The following is a 7,302-nucleotide window of genomic DNA, read 5'->3' on the forward strand; positions in this document are numbered from 1 at the left end:
TTCCACAGCTCTGCTCACTCCCAGCTTTGCACATAATAAAGCAGGGAGGTCCCTGAACAGAGCCTTGCTTCCAAATAGGAATAACTGCAGCTACAAATAACAATCTTTTTTCAGCTATAGTGGCACTGACTGAAATGTATTTAGCTCATATTGCAGTGGGTGATAACTGAATGTGCTTGCCATGAAGACGATTTTTGTTCGGTTTTTTATTCTGTGTATCATTACCATGTGCTGTATTCATTTTTAAATTCAAAATAGCAAAGAAAAATGTGCAGACAATCATCTTTACTGCCATGGGATTAGGTCAGTATACTGATGGGCCTCAAAATAGACATTGTAGTTATTTGTTGTACTGTTTGAATAGGCTCAGTAAATGCAGCAGCTCACTCACTGTTAGCAGGTCTAAGGGATTTAGGTGTCCTCTGGGCCAGTGCTAATTTTCCTCAGACTCCTGAGGTATTTATAAAGCTAAAATGTTTAGTGAATAACTTTAGACTAAACCGAAATGACACACTGTATGTGTATTTGCTGTTTGCCATTTGGGAGCTACTTCTAAACTCGGGTTATGCTCTTTTGTGAATGCAACCTAAGTGTTTTCAGAGTACAGTCTCACAAAGCTAATAATATGGCTGTAGACTGCTACTATTGTGCCTCTCTTATTCAGTATGGTTGGAAGCCATAAAATGCCCTCTTTGTGTAGATTTACTAAAAGTCACCTGATGGAGTGAGTGCTTTTTTCCAGGCCATTTCCTACGCACTCAAAATCCTTCACAAAAAGGCACCGGGGCTGGAACTAGTTCACTCTACAGAGGAATAAAATGTGTGATCACTTATGCATACTATTTTAATTAAATGACTGGCTACTAAAATTAACCTGCATATAACCCCCGCAAACCACATCAGGAAACAGCTCTTATGTATGTATCACAGTCATGAGAGGTGTTTCCAGAATGACCCCGGCCTCTTAAGACATGTTATCCTCTATTAGCACGACATTAGACTCACACAAGGCATTCACTAGTGACTCCTAATTAAACACAATCAGCGCAGCCTAAGTCTTCATTCCTGTCTTGATAAGCCATAAGAGCTCTCCGGGGTAAAGTGAGCGCTAACACGCAGTGTGGGGGGATTACGATTAGCTTTAAGCTCTGCTTACTTCCCGCTGCCCTTGTTCGTCCTCAGCAGTCTGTCTTTAGCAGGCTCAAACTCCCAGTGAGCTAAACGAACATGCACTTATATCACCAATGTGGTTGTTAAAAACTCTCCAGCGTCTTCATCTCACTCCAGCCTCAGAAATTGACAGCTTAAGCTGCGCCACGGTGAACTGGCTCACATTCGGCATTGGCCTCTGTGAGTACCGTCACCATATGTTAATTTGACAACTGAAGGCTTGTTGAATTACTTAGGGGGGTTGAACTACATCTAAGTTTTATTACTGCTATGGCAGATGGTTAATGATCCACAGCAATGATAAAATATTTTATAATGATCAAACTCTAACAACTCCTGGCAGCGGTGCTATGAGATGGGTGGAAGGAGACAAATAATTTAACAGCCTTCTGTCTGTAGAAAGCTCTGAAACATTTTAAGTACACTACGAAGACAAAGCAACTGAGCCTGCAGCGGCCCAAACGCCACATGTTTCACAGTGGACTGAAATCTCTGTCAGTGCCCTAGACTGACATTCTGAGGCAGGAGTGTTTCGATGATTTCGGGTGCAAGTTTAGCTCACTGGGTCGAGGGTTGTAATGCCGTTGCAGAGTTTTGCCTTCGAATCAGCCCCGAGCTATTTGCTGGATGTCTGACAGCTTTCCTGTCCACAGGCTCTGGCTCAGGTCTACAACAGGTCAGCTACCAATCCAAAGGTTGGTGGATAGATTTCTGGATCCTCCAATCCATACTGACCACTGAGTTGTCCCCAATGCATCCATCATACTGTGAGTGTGAGTTTGCATATAGATAAAATGCAGCATGAATGTGTTTGTGACTGGCTGAAAGAAACTTGTATTAGAAAATGCTTTAAATGTTCAAGTTATAGTATAGCACCAATGCATTTGCCATAAAAAAGATCCCAAAAGTAGTCTTTTATGTGTGTTGAAAACAGGCACAAATGAAGCCGGTTCCTAACATGCACCTGCATCGCTCTCTGTAGGTACCTGTACTTTTGTGGGCAAAGAAAGATAAAAGCCATTTTAGTCACCATGGTTTTTAGTTAGCGACCTAATCCATCGATCATGAAACCTACTACTGTTTTGTTTTTTTAATGTCAGCATTTAATAGCATAAATTCATCCATTATAGCAGCAACATAAATATGATAAGTTTAGTGTTATACTTAGTTCCCCCCGACAGAAAAAAAGTCTTCTTTGTTAGAGCTAATGGTCTTATAAGAGCACAGTCCTCTAAATAGCTCCCTCTCACTGAAAAGACTATCAAAATCTCTTTGGAGGGAAGAAAAATAACGTCAATGGCTTTCATCTCCATTTATGAAATTACCCTTTTAGCTTAAGTGCTCTGATGAATTTGCTCAAAACTGAACATATTGCAGATGAATTTTTCCTCTCTCTTGCTCCCCCCATAACAAGTAATTCTCGCTTAACATGTGCTTGGATTTCTTTTGGATTCTCTTTGAATAAAGCTTTACAAACAGGGGAGGGGAGACGTGAGTCTCCTGGGGCCATATTGTACAGGGTCAAAGCTTGTGCTTTATAGAAAAGAGAATAAGTGAGGCTAAATGTACTTTTTACCCACCAATCAGCCAAAACATTAATACCACTTGGCCAGTTTTCTCTTATCCAGCCACCAAATAGTGCAAACCAGGTACAACCATGGGAACACGGCCTCTGGCATTGGGATGTTGCCACCTGATTCTTCAGATCCTGATAGTTTAGGAGTTTGGACTTTGTGGATCGGATCTTTAGATTCTTGATCGCGCTGGGATGCAAGCTTTGAGGGCTGGGCATAAATGCCTCAGGCTCTTTGATAGGTTCCCCGACCTGAGAAGCACTTATAATGGGCACATTGTTCTGCTGGAGGGGATTGCTGTCATTAGAGAGCGCCATTGGTCTGCAATGGAGTTTTGGTGGCTGGAATGTGACTATGTGTAGTTCACTCAGATGTCTAGCAGCCCATTGGATTTTAATGAGATGGTCGGTATTGTTCCTCTCACCTCTCAGTGGGTTTTAATGTTTAATGTCATTACATTTACTTCAGTGCCACGAGTTTCTGGACAACGACAGAATTTTCATATTTTTGCTAGTCAATGTGTGATGGAAGTGCAGACTTTCAGCTCTAATTCAAGACGTTTATCAAAAGTATTGCATTAAGTTTTATATACAGTCCCCCATTTAAGAAGTTCAAAACTAATTGGACAATTGACAAACAAGTTAAAGTGAACTTGTACAAGAATGATGGAAAGACATAAGTATGGAGAAGGAGAGAAACAGCTCATGATCTGAAGTATGCCACATTATCTGTCAAACATGGCAGAATTATACGATATGTGCACGTAAGGCTGCCAGTGGGAGTGGGTCACAAGTGTTTATTGTTGATGTGACTGCTGATAGAAGCAGCAGGATGAAGTGTACAGGGCTGTACTCTCTGCTCAGATTGGACAGATTGAACAAAGCTTCACAGCAAAAATGGACAATGAGCCAGGACACTGCAAAACAAACCCAAGAGTTTGTCAAAGCAAGGAAATGGGATATTCTTCAGTGGCCAAGTCAGTCACCTGATCTCAGCCCAACAGAGCATGTTTTCAGGTATTAAACATAAACTGGAGGAAGGAAGACCCACAGACAAGCGAGAACTGAAGGCTGCCTTACAGAGCAATTGGTGATGTCCATGACTTCTAAACTTCAGGCAGTCACTGTCTGCATATTTGAATTTTATATCAGTTCTGTAAACTATGTATAAAACTGTCTATAAGTCACACACAGTTAGTGCAATACTTTTGTTAAAGCCCTTGAAACTCTGCACTTCAATCACGTCTTGATTGTTTGATTTTAAATTAACTGCGGTGGCGTACAGAGACAAAGCTGCAGAAGAACTTCGCCATTATCCAAATATTTATGGACCTGATTAGTAATGCTGGCACTATTCAAAGTGCGCTCAGTCGATCAAGCTATTTGGTTCAGGCTGAAATATCTCAGTAACATGTGGATGAAATTTTACAGAGACATTTATTGTCCGCGGCGCAATAAACCCCGATGACTCCGGAGATGGCATCATTGTCAGTTACATGACTTTTGTGTCGCACCGTCATCTGGTCGCAACATTAAATTGTTTTCCAATACTTTAGTTTATGACCTGTTTACAAAATGCCATTTCCACTTGTCTCAGCTCTATTTTGGGGTTAGCGAATCAACATGCTGTAATACTAAGACGGGGAAAATGGAAAACATCACATCCTCTAACCATAAGCACGTTGCAGTGTCATTGCTGGCACGCTACCATGAAGACATTAGCATTTGTCTCAAAGCACCACCGTGCCAGAGACGCGGCTTCACGGTGATGCTCGCACGACTGTCGAATCTTAATCTTCTATCCAAACTGTGTGAATGGACACACCAGACTCAATATACAATGGTTAACAGAAAACCAACATTGATCTTTTTTTACAGCCGAAATTCACGATCACCATTGTCAGTCTTGGGAGTGCCAAGATAATGTGATTCCAATAGATTTATAACAATCAGACAGAGAATCGGCTCAGGAGATTGAGCCATTTCACAGAGCAGGGGATAAATATCATTACAGCCTTAACTCCAGCCGTTATTTCCACTTCTCATTGCAAGAGAGAATACTGATTTAAGCTATCATCTTCAGACAGGTACTCTTATAGCAATCATCCATTCCCATTAGGCTTTAGTCACACCCACTGATTCAAGCAGACAAAATAGGTCTAGAAGAAAGCTACCCTATAGCACAGATTAGTTAAACGTCACCAAAACGTATTCATAAAAATTGCTCGCGGTGATGTACCAGAGCATCCATCTTTTGTTCATTCAGAGAGAAGAGATACAGCAGAGATACAGTTGAAACGTCTGCATTTCTTTAAACTAAAAATTGGCATACGTGATAAAATATGCTTACGCATGCACAACTGTTCCCGGTGGATAACACATGAAAGCATTATAAACATTTTTCTTTGTTGTCTGCTGTGGAAATATGCAAGATAATGTGCTCCTTTGAGGAGGGGGGTGAAAGACAACAACAATGCAGAGTATCTAGGGGTTTCTGCAGGATAAGGACATTGATCAGGAAAACAAAAACAGTATTTTCACACCAGGTTCTGTTTGTTTCTGCTATCTACAGAAGATGGTGCACGTATCCAAATAATGCACATGAACAGTGTTTAGGACACATTCATTAGCTTGTTGCAGGCGTACATGCTCACACGCTCCTATGACCTATGAAACAGTGCATTCCTTCAGGTTCATGTCCATGCCTGGTGTCCATGTCTTCATTTCTTCTATTTGGACTTCTGATTTTCACATACCATTTGTGCAGCGGTCCTTTTTTATTCCACCTTAACAGTTTTGAACAGTGTAAGAAACTAACAGATTGTTGTTAATGTGAAAAGATGGGGAGGAGCGGCGCATAAATGAGAAGTGCTGCAGGATAATTAGGATGTGACGCTGATTGACGCAGCGCAGGCGTGACTCTGCCTCCATCTGCTGGACAAATGTTGAACATCACAATAACTCAAGGTTAACGTGACGCACGTTCCTACTGCCTGTTCAAAAACTGCGGAGCCGTTTTTTCCGAAGCTTAAAATCCTCCATAGACTCATAAAAAAGTAGATGTGCCAGGTAAATTTACTCCACTTCTCTGTTGTGGCAAATAATGAATCACAGAGTGCTGTGCAAAAGTCTCTCTTTTATAAATATATATATATATATATATATATATATATATATATATATATATATATATATATATATATATATATATATATATATATATATATATATATATATATATTGTTTCCAGTGAGTCAGACTTTCTTGATATTTTTAAAGTTGTATGAGCAATAGTTTCCAAGTCTTTCTGGGGGGGTCATTAAATGGTTTTCTCTTTTGGCCTTGGCTGCCTTTTCAAGCATTTTCAGCTCAGTCCTTGTAACTGACTGTTTTCACAGGAAGGCAAGTTTATTTATATAGCACAATTCAACAACAAGGTGATTCAAAGTGCTTTACAGAGACATTAAAAACAAAAACAAATAAAAAGCATGATTTAAAATTGATTAAAAAAAACAGTAGATAAAATCAGTAGTTAAAATTTAAGTTTTGAAATTTAAGCTTAAAAGTGTGGATTTAGTGTTTTATTCAAATGCAGCTGAGAACAGGTGAGTCTTCAACCTGGATTTAAATAAACTGAGTGTTTCAGCTGATCTGAGGCTTTCTGGGAGTTTGTTCCAGATATAAGGAGCATAAAAGCTGAATGCAGCTTCTCCGTGTCTGGTTCTGACTCTGGGAACTGATAAAAAAAAAAAACGGATCCAGATGACCTGAGGGATCTGGATGGTTCATACTGGGTCAGGAGGTCATTGATGTATTTTGGTCCTAAACCATTCAGAGCTTTATAGACCAGCATCAGAAGTTTAAAGTCTATCCTCTGACGGACAGGCAGCCAGTGTAAAGACCTCAGAACTGGACTGATGTGGTCCACTTTTTTGGTCTTAGTGGGGACTCGAGCAGCAGAGTTCTGAATGAGCTGTAGTTGTCTGACTGATTTTTTAGGTAGACCTGTAAAGATGCTGTTACAGTAATCAAGCCTGCCAAAGATGAATGCATGGACTAGTTTTTCCAGATCCTGTTGAGACATCAAAAGGTTTGTCTTTTGTTTATTTGCTGATTTGTCTGTTTGTTAAACCATTTGACTTTGACCTGTGAATAAGTCAAGCATAAAAAAGACACGTAATTCAAGGGATGAACCAGTTTTGTGTCTACACATAACAGACAGCTTAGTAAAGAGCCAGGTTTCAGTTGTATCTTTAGGCACTTTGTTACCAGCGGCTTGTCATAAAACACATTTTTACTCATTTCTTTAGATTAATGTCTGAAAAATGTCAAAGATGTGACAGAATATTCATATTTTTTATTTCAATAAAGTGGTTCCACAAAAGCTATTAACTAAAAACTTGAGATATTGCAACAATGGCATGCAGTGTGGATGTCAAATTTTTTGAGAAAACTGAGGATTTGGAGAAGAAGTGGCGGGAATGCAGCAGATGAACAGTATCTGAAAATCATGTCCTTAAGAAATAGGAAAAAGAAATTCACCAAAGGTATAAAACGGG

The sequence above is a fragment of the Astatotilapia calliptera genome, chromosome 18, assembly GCF_964374335.1.
Source record: "Astatotilapia calliptera chromosome 18, fAstCal68.1, whole genome shotgun sequence".
NCBI lineage: Eukaryota > Metazoa > Chordata > Actinopteri > Cichliformes > Cichlidae > Astatotilapia > Astatotilapia calliptera.